Here is a 10,870-nt window from a genome sequence, read left to right on the forward strand (position 1 = left end):
GCTGTTGAGAGCCACAGCCGTAGGGGCCCCCAGCAAACTTCCAGCTGCCAGCAAACTTCCAGCTGCCAGCTGATGATTGGCTCACAGCGGCCCCAGCAAACTTCCAGCTGCCAGCTGATTGGCTCCTCTGCGGTGATGCTCATTGGGCTGTTTCCCTGCCCTTTCAGACCACTGAGCTGCTCATTGGGGGACCTTTTTGGCTCCGCCCAGGCGACCCAGCCAATCGGCCTCAAGAGCAGGAGGAGTGGAGAGGTGGAGAGGCTGGTGGGAAGTGGATGGTGGCAGTTGGGCTCTGAGGGAATTCCTGAAGAGCTGTGTGGTGTGGCGTGTGTGTGTTCTAAAAATAAAGTTCCTTTCTGCTTGACAAGTGGCTCCTGAATTGTGCCCAGCCAGACTGCGGCTGTGAGCACTGTTTAGCACTCACCTAAAATGGATGTGAGCGTCAAATGTGAGAAGCCTTAGTGGCCACACATTTGGTCGTCAGTGACGAGCAGAGTTCACTGGTCTATCAGAGAGCCCTAGGAGCAGGGTGCTGAGCAGCACTGTACCTCCCCAGAACAGGCATCTCGGGTCTCCTCTGAGGGTGAATGTCATGCTCCAGGGAACCCCAAACGGTCATGCAACTGTAGTCGATGTCATCAGTGATTCATGCAAAACATTGTCTCAATTCTTCTCACACTTTCTATTTTTGATGCCCATAAAATTTTTCTTTTTTATTCTAAGCAGGAATAAAAAGCACTGTGATGTGCTTTCACTCATTTTTTTTAACAAAGCCATCAAAACAGCCTCATCAAAACAGCCAAGTAAAAGCACAGATGGGCAAGGGTTGAGGGCACTCTGAAGACCAGTCGCCCTGCTTGACGCAGCCCCAGTTCCTGACAGATGCGCGTGTGTAATCCCCGCAGGGCAGCAGGACACCACGGTGCCCTGTCCCTCTCGGACCTTGGCTGCCTACAGAGGCCCAGGCCTGCCCCCTACTAATGAAGGACGCAAGGAGTTGCTTGCTACTCATGAAAGCCACCGCTTACCTGTTCTTGTCCTTAGACACTTTCAGGTCAAAGCTATTTTCTTGTTCTTAGGCTAAACACACATAGCACAAAGACATTTCCCACTTTTGAGCTAAACAATACTGAAACCAGGCAAAAGCCATTAGTCAAATAGCTTCTCAAGACCCACACCTTAGACCGCCAGGGCTTTCTTTAGGACCCTGATCTCACTGTACACGCCCACTTAGGTTATTGGCAGAGCCTGCCCTCAGCCCCCACCAGTTCTGCTTTTAAAATGCTACCTTTAATCCACCCATCCCGGGTCCTAAGACCCTGTCGGTCCCTCCTTTCTGACCCTGTCACCATTTTGGTGGCTTACCCCTGGGCTACAATGCAGTTCATAAAGGCAGCCTGGCTTGGTCAACAGGAATGGTATTAGTGATCTCTTTTGGGGGAACTGACAGCTGACGCTTGGGATCTGTGAGCCTACAGCAGAGCCCTACCATTAACATGGCATTGCAAAAACGTGGTGATGCACTTTGGTTTAATTAATTAGCATACTAAAATGATCTTGAAATTGGTCAGCCATATGACCTTAGAAATATATTCCTTAGGTCTTTCAAGGCCTTTCTGAGATTGACCATTTCTTTAGGGTGCGCCCCATTTATTGTGTGGAATGATCACTTGTCCCTTTTTACTGCTGAGTCATATTCCGTGAGATGAGGGCAGGATGGTTCGAATAACCAGTAGCCCACTGAAGAACATTCGGGTGAGTTTTAGTTCGGAGCTGTTACAGTTGTTTTGTATACTTATGTACAAGTTTCTTCATGAAAATAACTTCATTTGTCTGGGATAAGTGCCAAAAAGTGCAATTTCTAGGTCTAGGTCTTTCGAATCTAAAACACGTTCCTTATTCATTGCTGGCATCGTGTTCACGGAGTCATTTCTTTGTGAAGCCATTGAAAGTCTGATAGATGTCAATGAAAAGGGTGGATTTGCTTAGCATGAAGGTTGGCGCCCATGCAGGAAGCGTGGTGGGGTCTCCGTGTGTGTCCACCGTCTCTCCCGGAGGGTCTTTCCCTCCTTTTTAACGGGGTCTCTGCTGTTGCAGGGAGGTAGGAAAGATTACAAAGAGAAAAAAGACTTTCCTCCTTCCACAACAGGTTCAGAAATGAGGCTGAGAGGCCACCGGTCCCAGACCAACTTGGCACCAACAGGACCCCGTGTTGCTGTGGCCATCCAGGTTTCCCTCTCTCGGTGGCCACCCACCTGGGAAAGGCCCCATTACTTCACGGATCCTGGCTCCAAGGACAAGTCCAACCTGGCGGGGTTCTTCTTGGGAAGTGAAGGAGAATCGCCATTGGCTCCTGGTTTTTCGAGGGTTGAACACAAAACCTTAATGTAAGACACCTGTCATTTTAATAGAGAGGCTGTTTGGGAATTCTTGTTCCTGGTCGTTCCTCGGGGCCACAGTCTCTCCCGAAGACTCTCTCCGCCCTCTGATCTTGGGGTCACAGACTCCCTCCTCTTGTGTTTCCTTCATAAGACACACACATCATCTGCTGTGAACCTCAAGGGTCCTCCACCAAACCCAGTGTCCAATGGGACAGAGGTCCGTGGGTCCCCCATCTCTTACCTAGAGCCAGATCATTTGGTCCACATTCCTTATTATTTACTATTAACTGTGAAATAAAAAGCACGAGCCAGTTGCAGTGCCACACAATGGCATACACCTTCAATCCCAGCCTCTGAATGGCAGAGGAAGAAGGACCGCAGGTTCAAAGCCAGCCTCAGCAACTTGGTGAGGCCCTAGTTGTTAGTGACACCCTGTCTCAAAAAAAAAAAAAAAAAAATCAGAAGGAAAAGAGCTTTTTCTCCTCCTCCTCCTCCTCCTCCTCCTCCTCCTCCTCCTCCTCCTCCTCCTCCTCCTCTTTCTTCTCCTCCTCCCCTTCTTCTTTCTTCCTGAGTGGGGTGTGTTTCCCTTGAACATCAGAATCCAGATTCTTCAGCTCTTTGGACTCTGGTTTCATACCCATAGACCCACAGAGAGCCTAAAACTGTTCAATCAGGACATACTGAAGGCTGTATTTTTGGTCACCCTGATCCCAAGGTGACTCTTTTCAACCTCTGTGACAAGGACTGGACCCAGCAGCACTAAAGCATTGACCCACATCCTGAGGTTTCTTTTTAATATTTTATTTTGAGGCCGGCTTCGTGATCCTCCTGCCTCAGCCTCCTTAGCTGCTGGGGTTACAGGTGTGCACCACTGCACCCGGCTTGAGTCAGTTTCTTAATCACTCTCTTTCTCTCTCTCCCTGTCTGTCTGTCTGTCTATCTATCTCAGAATCCAGTGGTTCTGTTCTCGGGAGAAAGCTGACCCACTGACTTCACAAGGGCTGTGCAGTTTTTGCAGCCTGCTGGTCCCTCGCTCCAGCTAGAAGGCTGGATTTATGGACTATTTTCAGCACACTCCTTCCTTACTATCTTTCTCCCTCTGGGAATATGTTAGACCTATATTTCTTGACTCCTTTGAGCTTGAGGGAACACGGATGACTAATTCTGGCCAACGAGTTGTAGGCAGAAATAATGTGTCCCTTTCGTTCCTGAGGGAAATAGCTATATCAATGTCCTTACTGCTGCTGGACAGAGAGCCCTAACTTGGGCACAGAGGACAAGTAGCAGGATGGGAAGTAAAATTTTGCTGTTTTAGGTTACTTAGATCCTGGTGCTATTTGTTATCACCACATAATATAGCCGATCCTCACTAATACAAGTGAGAAGTGTGCTTCTGCAGAAGAATTTTCTGACTTATTTCCAGGATTATTTCTGATGCTAAGCCAAGAGCTGCCTTGATTCAATGAACAGAGGAGTAGCCAGAAGAGGAAATTCATCCAAGAGGTATCTAGGGATAAGAGCAACTCTACACCACAGGTAAACGAGGTGAATGTGGACAATCAATGTCTTCTGTGGCCAGGGGTACTCAGGGATGCAGTAAGTGTCCCTTAGCCAGGGGCCTGTTTCTTTCTGGTGGGTGAGAGAAGGTCCTATCAGAATCAGTGCAGTAAACATGCAATTTGTCCAAAACACAAGCAAATACAAGTGATTCCAAAATACCTCCAAAACATTTCTTTGTCTTTCCTCTCTTACTTTTTAGCAGAAACCCTCAACACATACAGGATGCCGGGATGATGTGTGGCAATAAGTTTCTCAGGAAATTTGAGTTGAGAGATTCTGGGGTCAGGTTATATGGCAAAATAATAAGAATGTACTAGGAGACCTTTGAATTCATTGCTACCTGATATAACAAGGTCAGGTGAGCTCTGCTCTCCTAAACTGTCCTTAGACTTGGCTCTAGAGAAGAGAGAATCAGATTTTTCCTTTCTCCTTCCCTTTATGTGAATGCTGTGCAAATACTTTCTACTCAGTAAAGGTGATCAACCGATGCTCAAGGCCAAACACATGGTCACAGCCCGATTGAGCTGTTCTGTTACCTTAATAGCATGAGAGACATTTTTATGCTACCAAAAGGACTCACCTCCCACTCTCACCTGCCCTTTGCTGATTATAGGGTGAACCTGAGATTCTTAAACCAAAGCAGGCAAAAGTTGTGTTTCTAAGGTTTCCAGGAATTTTGGAAGTTTCTTATTTCAGGTGGCACCTAGAAGTAAAATTTGGTGGGAAGGTAGAGGGGAAACAGAGGAGTTAAGCATTATGGGGAACAACGGGAAGGTCACCTGACATGGATGACATCTTGCCTTGAAGCTGCCCTTGTATCTATGTTACCACTGGTACCAAAACCAACTTTATTTATCATCAAGGGAGAAAGAAATGGAGGCCGAGTGGCATCTGCTGTACTGTGAAATAATGATTTTTGCAATGACCCAAAGAGAGAGATGGAATGACAGATTGAGCCTGCGCATAGCATCGTCTTCCACAGACACCACACATTTTCAGACTCTGAGCCATCAGAGTTACAACTGAGAGCAGCTATAGAGGAAAAAAAATACCTGCTTCCCGTTAAACTTATTACGCTAATTTGATATTAATGGATAGTGCAATGGCTTTTTGAAAACTACTGTGGAATTTGGCTTTTAAGTTGCAGAAACGTCATGAGCTTACGAAGTCAAGTTCTGAACGAGTATACAGTAGGCAACATTGAATTGTAAATAGGGCCGAACTCCAATCAGTTTTCCCAGGCTCTTTCTTTTCAAAGTCACGCATTCATGGCTTGCGGTAGAGAAGTACTGTTTGGAGGGGATTGTGGAGTTTGGGGTAACTGCTATGGGTGAGAGAAGAAGGGGGCAAAGTTCAGAAGTAAAGCCCCTTTCGTGTGCGTAGGGGTGGGGCTTCTTGAAGAACTGATGGGACTATTTAAACAGCTAGCCACGGGGCAGTGTAAGAGGTGGGACATCCTCTATGACGCCATCATCTTTAGTTGCCCCAGATCTTCAGTTTTATTTGGTAAGTGATTAAAAGACAGTTATCCTTTGGTTTCTGTGGGCTCCAGGCCCCCGGCAGGCACCAAGCTCCATGGATACTCCAGTCTCTTCCATGAAGTGGTGTGGTATTTGCTTATGACCTACACCTGCCCCTGTACTTTCAATCATCTCTGGATAACTTATGCCTAGTACAACACAAATGCTATGTGAAGGGTTATACTGTATTCTTAAGGGAATCATGATGATAGTCTGTTCATGTTGGGTTCAGATGTAATTTTTTTTTTAACAAGTTTGATCCTGAAATGCAGAGCCTGTGGGTATGGAGAATGCACAATTTGCATCAGGACAACGTGGATAACAAAGAGACCACGCCCACGGCCCCTTTTCCTGTCCTTCCAGAATCCTGGTTCATTGAGGACAGCAGTGTTTCCAGTTCTGTAAGAGCTGTTCCCACTCCTCTGCATTTGCTGTAAGGGGATGTCCTGTCACGTGGAGCCAGGCCATGAAACACAAATGCAAGTTATCAGGCAGGGCTTCTAGAAGGCTTCTGTACAGGACTAATGGGACCGGATGCTCTTTCTCCCCCTGCTGTGGCTCAGCTGCCAGTGCTACAGCCACCATCTTTGCAAGTCACCAAGGTGGAAAAGTCCAGAGAAATCCCCCAAATCCCTGGCATGTTTCCCAAAGCCTTCCTAATAACCCCTGTGGGAGACCACCCTGACACGTGACGGAGTCACACTCCTCCCCGGCTGGGTGCTGAGGCGCTCAGTCGCAGAAATGTGGCAGAGCTCTCCCCACCTTCTTGGGTCCAGGGTCGGAGTCTGGTGCATGGGTGTGTCCTGCTACAGCCCCGTGGGTGGAGCTACGCTGCTCACCTGTTCCTTTGTGTAGGATAGAATCTTCCATGGAAGTGCCTTGTGTGTGTCCCCTTCTCTTACTGTGCCCTGGGGTGTGGCCTACCCAGGTGTCAGTCAACCTGCTGACAGGGGACATCATGAAGATAGACTCAGCCCCCTGAAACCTGACCCCTGGCCTCATTTGAACAGCTTCTCCTCAATAAAAGGGGTCAGCGCCTGCTCTCTCTCTTCCTGCGGACCCTTAAGAGGAGCCGTCACAGCGGCCCCAAAGAAAAAGGTCTCTGTGTCTCTTGTGTGGTTATTTCGTGCAGCCCAGTCAGCCCAGTTCAACTGGAGTGACCCCTGAGCCTTTTCACTGCGAGAGCAGAAACCGGGCACCCCCATAGAGAATCTTGCTGAAGCCCTTGGCCTGCGGGTTTCTGTCATGTGCCATGAGCACAGGCTTCAGGAGGTGGGTGCCCCGTGGCCCTCACTGTCAGGATGCTTCTTGGAGGGGGTCCTACCTCTCATGGAGACCCTGGCCCCCAGCACGATGGCCAGTGGCCCCAGCCAGCCTGGCAGTCCTCCTGATTTCATAAGGAGTCACAAGATCTGCCTCAGGAAGAGGGAGCAGGAGCCCACTGCCAACCCCTCACAAAGAACTCAGAATGTTAAAAAAAAATCTGTCAAAGGAAGGGTAAAAATGGCGATTTGAGCTGGCTATATTTAGCAGTTCCTGAAAGCAGCTATTCTGAGTGTGCGTGAATGAAAGCGACCGTGGATTCTGAAAGAGTGTGGAAGGAAACAGTGAAAAATGTAACCGAAAAAAGAACGTTTATAGCACAGCAATCCTAAACTCCATATTTTAGTTCAATCCTCCTTAATTAGTAGAAAGCGTGGCCTTACAATTAGAAAAGGAGGAAAGAGTGGGGGTTTGCAGGAGGTAGGGTACTAAAGGCGCTCTCCCGTATCCTGCCCGGGCCCCGCTCTCCTTGAATGGATATGATCACTGCTGCAGAGCAGGGAGTGTGTACTACAGGCCAACACCGTGCCAGATCTGTTACCTATTCGTAGTCTCATTTAATCCTGGTGACATGACCATCACTCCCAGTTAAGTGAGGAAACTGGCGTTGCAATCTGCTGTCAATCATAGCTCTCGATGGCTTTGACATCATTCTCTCTACCTGAAACCTACAGCAGAAGCCAACGGCCCTACTTCAAAGACACTACAAAGCTTTCGGTTTTAAATGTGATCGACAAAAAAAATCTCAATTAAGAGGAGTCTCCAATTAATTGAGTGTTCCAGGTAATTTAATTTCCTGACTTCATTTGAGCTCTACCCAGAAAAACTTTTCCATTAAAATGCATCGTCTATAGAACACACTTTCTTGACTTTGTGAACCCAATTTAAGTTTTCTTTGATAATTAAGTCACTGACAGAGCCTCGGGATGGCTCTTGCAGAAATCACTTATGGTTCAGTGGCACACAGTGCTCGGTGCTGTGCCAGACTTTTACATTTTTTACCAATCTTCTACTAATTAAGGCTGCAAAGGGTATCTCTAGGCATGAGATTGTTTCTCTTGTATTCCACATTCGTTTTCTATGTCGAAAGGGCAATATTGGGCCTTTTGGGTTAAACAATATATTATGTGTCTTTTAAAGACTTCTAAGAATATTTCCAAAATGCCCATGAATATTCATCATGGTTACTGGCTCTCAAAATTACAGTCCTGTGTCCTTTAAAAAAAAAAAAAAACGGATAACTTCTGGGAAGGGCTTTGCTAAATGATCTCATCATCCTTGTTTGCACATCACCGCGCATGCTTACACCAGCCCAAAGCCTGTTGTCCTCATACCAAGTGTGCACCGTATGTAATCACACGTGCTGTACTTAACATAACTGGCATCTCAGTAAGACTGGTTACACCAGAATCACCACAAGCCATGAGAAGTGTGTTGTGCTATGAGGTTATGACAGCTACCCTGTCACTGTGAAATAGGAAGTTTTCAGTTCTGATTTACCATCTAGGGGTGCTGGGTTTATTGCATCTGTTCAGCAAAAAAATTAAAGAACAGGACACAGAGTGTTAGGGTTTGGGTGTGAGGTGTCCCCAAAAGCTCGCATGTGAGACTATGCAAGAAGGTTCAGAAGAGAAATGACTGGGTTGTGAGAGTCTGGACCGAATCCGTGGATTAATCCCAGACAGGGATTAACTGAGAGGTAACTGAAGCGGTGGGTGTGGCTGCAGGGGGTGGGAATTGGGGCGTGGCTTGTAGGTATACATTTTTGTATCTGGACAGTGGAGTCTCTCTACTTGCTAATCATCCTGTGAGCTGCTTCCTTCTGCCACACTCTCTGGCCCTGAAGTTCAGCCTCACCTGGAGCCCTGAGGAACGGAGCCTGCCTTCCATGAACTAAGACTTCTGAAACGGTGAGTGCTCAGATCAACTTGTCCTCCTCTACGATTGTGCTGGGCAGGCCTTTAACCACAGCAGCAAAAGAACAAGCTGACTGAAACACAGAGTCAGCAAGCAAGCAGCGGGGTTTCTGCAAGAGCCACGGAGACAGACTTCTCCAAAGAGAAGGGCTTAGAGCTGGGAGTCCAGTGGGGGGTTTGGCCTGTTCTTTGTATGGTTTGTGGAATTTCCTCCTTTCCTTATGTCCTCCATTCTTGAGCAGTGTCCCCTCTGTCCTTGAGTCTGTTTTAGTTTTTCTTCTGGATTCCCCACTTAGGAGCACCGAAGTGTCTGCCTGATGGGACCCCCTGCTTGTGTCCGTGAGCAATTTCACGCAGCAGGAAGTTGACCTCCTCAGAAGACCCTCTCCATGCTCCTTGGTTCTGGCCCCATCTTGCCCTGACAGCCCCAGCCCTTCTATGTCTCCCTGTCACAATCATGAGATAACGTTCATACATGTGGTCTGCTGCATGATTTCCTAATGATGAGTTCAACACCACGGTGGTCACAGGTGCCTGGGGAGACCAGGGAAGAAGACTCTGGGTGACAGGAGAATGAAGGCGGATCACGACGAACCAAAAAAGGAAGGATGCAGAGAAGGACACAGAGAGAAGGAGAAATGACACTGCACCCACCGCGAGCGGTCGTGTGTGATGCATGTTTATAACATACAGCTCCCAGGATGAGAGCAGACCCAGGCGTAGAGTCTTTTCCAAGATGGAAATATTCTGGCCAAGGCCCATTCTCAAGTTACTGATTGAGGACTTGGGAAGCAAATCAGTTCTTGTGACCCAGTGGGGACTGGCCCCTGACCGCCAGGGACCAAGGGAGTGAAGAGAAGTGAGGATGAGCGTCTCTGGGTGTGGGAATGCCTCCACCCCCCTTCCCACTGGACAGCCAACAGTCTGCACACTAAAGACCCCCTGCATGGAGGACTGGGACCCCTGGATGCCCTGTGGTCCAGAAAAGCCTGGTCCAGCTGGACAGGGAAAGCCCTGTGTGGGAGGACACAGTGTATTCCAGGAACCAGGGAGTCTCCTGATCAGTCTCGAGGGTACTGGATTTCATTGCATGGTCAGGGTCTCCTACTGGGCCTCCATTTCTACCAATCAGAAAACTCTGACTCAGAGGAACAAGAGCCACTGTGAACGACTGTCAGAGGCTGGTTATTCTGTCACATTCCAGATACTGAGATGGGGGATGGGGCTTCTTAGAGGACCCTGTTTTCATGTTTCCGGTGATGCCGCCACAGAGCCTGAGAGACTCAAAAGGGACCCAAGACACGGTCATTTATTTCATTCAAATTTATGTGTTTATTTTGATGCCAGGAATCAAACCCAGGGGTTCTTAACCCTGAGCCACATCCCCAGCCCTTTTTAAATATTTTATTTAGAAACAGGGTCTCGCTGAGTTGCTTAGGGCCTCACTAAGTTGCTGAGCCTGGCTTTGAACTCGTGATCCTCCTGCCTCAGCCTCCCAAGCAGCTGGGATCACAGACATGTGCCACTGTGCGCAGCTTCCTTCGACTTCAGAAAGTGTTTCCCAGCCCCTGGTTTATCAGCATTTGCCTGCGATTTTGCATTCTTTATGCTATGACCTTTCTTTATTTCCTCCAACAAGTTTGGGAAACTGTAACATGTTGGGGAAGTGATGACCGAGCCACTCCACCCTCTCATGACACGTGGCCATCCTGGGCATGGGAGAGATCCACAGTCTATAAATCATGCCTCTCTATTTCCTGCATTTCAGGAGTCTTGACACCTGGGACTTTGCTAATTTGGAGCGATGCCCCTCTCAGGATGAGCCAGTTACTAGCAACAGTTAAGGACATCCCTAAAGCACACCTTTCATATGCAAACTGAACAATCCAAAACCTACCCACCTCCCGTCTAGCCCACCCACCTCCTCCACCAGATTCTCCCTGCCCCCGTCAGCTGAGGGCCAGCTGACAGACAACAAGTAGGGACAGCCCTCACATCTCAGAGCCCACTGGAATTACCCCAAACTGTCTGCCCTGCCCTGCCTTGTTCCATCACAATAAAAGAAAAAGAGAATGTTGCTCAGTGGTAGGACATTTGCCTATCACGTGCAAGGCTGTGGATCCCTAGCATTGCAAATAAAGAAATAAAGTTGGATTAAAATGGAAAATAT

General features: G+C 48.0%; 1 long non-coding RNA gene across 1 annotated transcript; it reads left to right on the forward strand.

The window, feature by feature from the left end:
• Nucleotides 1-8,181: 8,181 nt before the first annotated feature.
• On the forward strand, nucleotides 8,182-10,870 carry LOC144370069 (uncharacterized). The gene is made up of 2 exons (XR_013430003.1): nucleotides 8,182-8,694; nucleotides 8,997-10,870. It is a non-coding gene; the product is annotated as an uncharacterized LOC144370069 (long non-coding RNA).

The sequence above is a fragment of the Ictidomys tridecemlineatus genome, chromosome 13 (genome assembly GCF_052094955.1).
Source record: "Ictidomys tridecemlineatus isolate mIctTri1 chromosome 13, mIctTri1.hap1, whole genome shotgun sequence".
NCBI lineage: Eukaryota > Metazoa > Chordata > Mammalia > Rodentia > Sciuridae > Ictidomys > Ictidomys tridecemlineatus.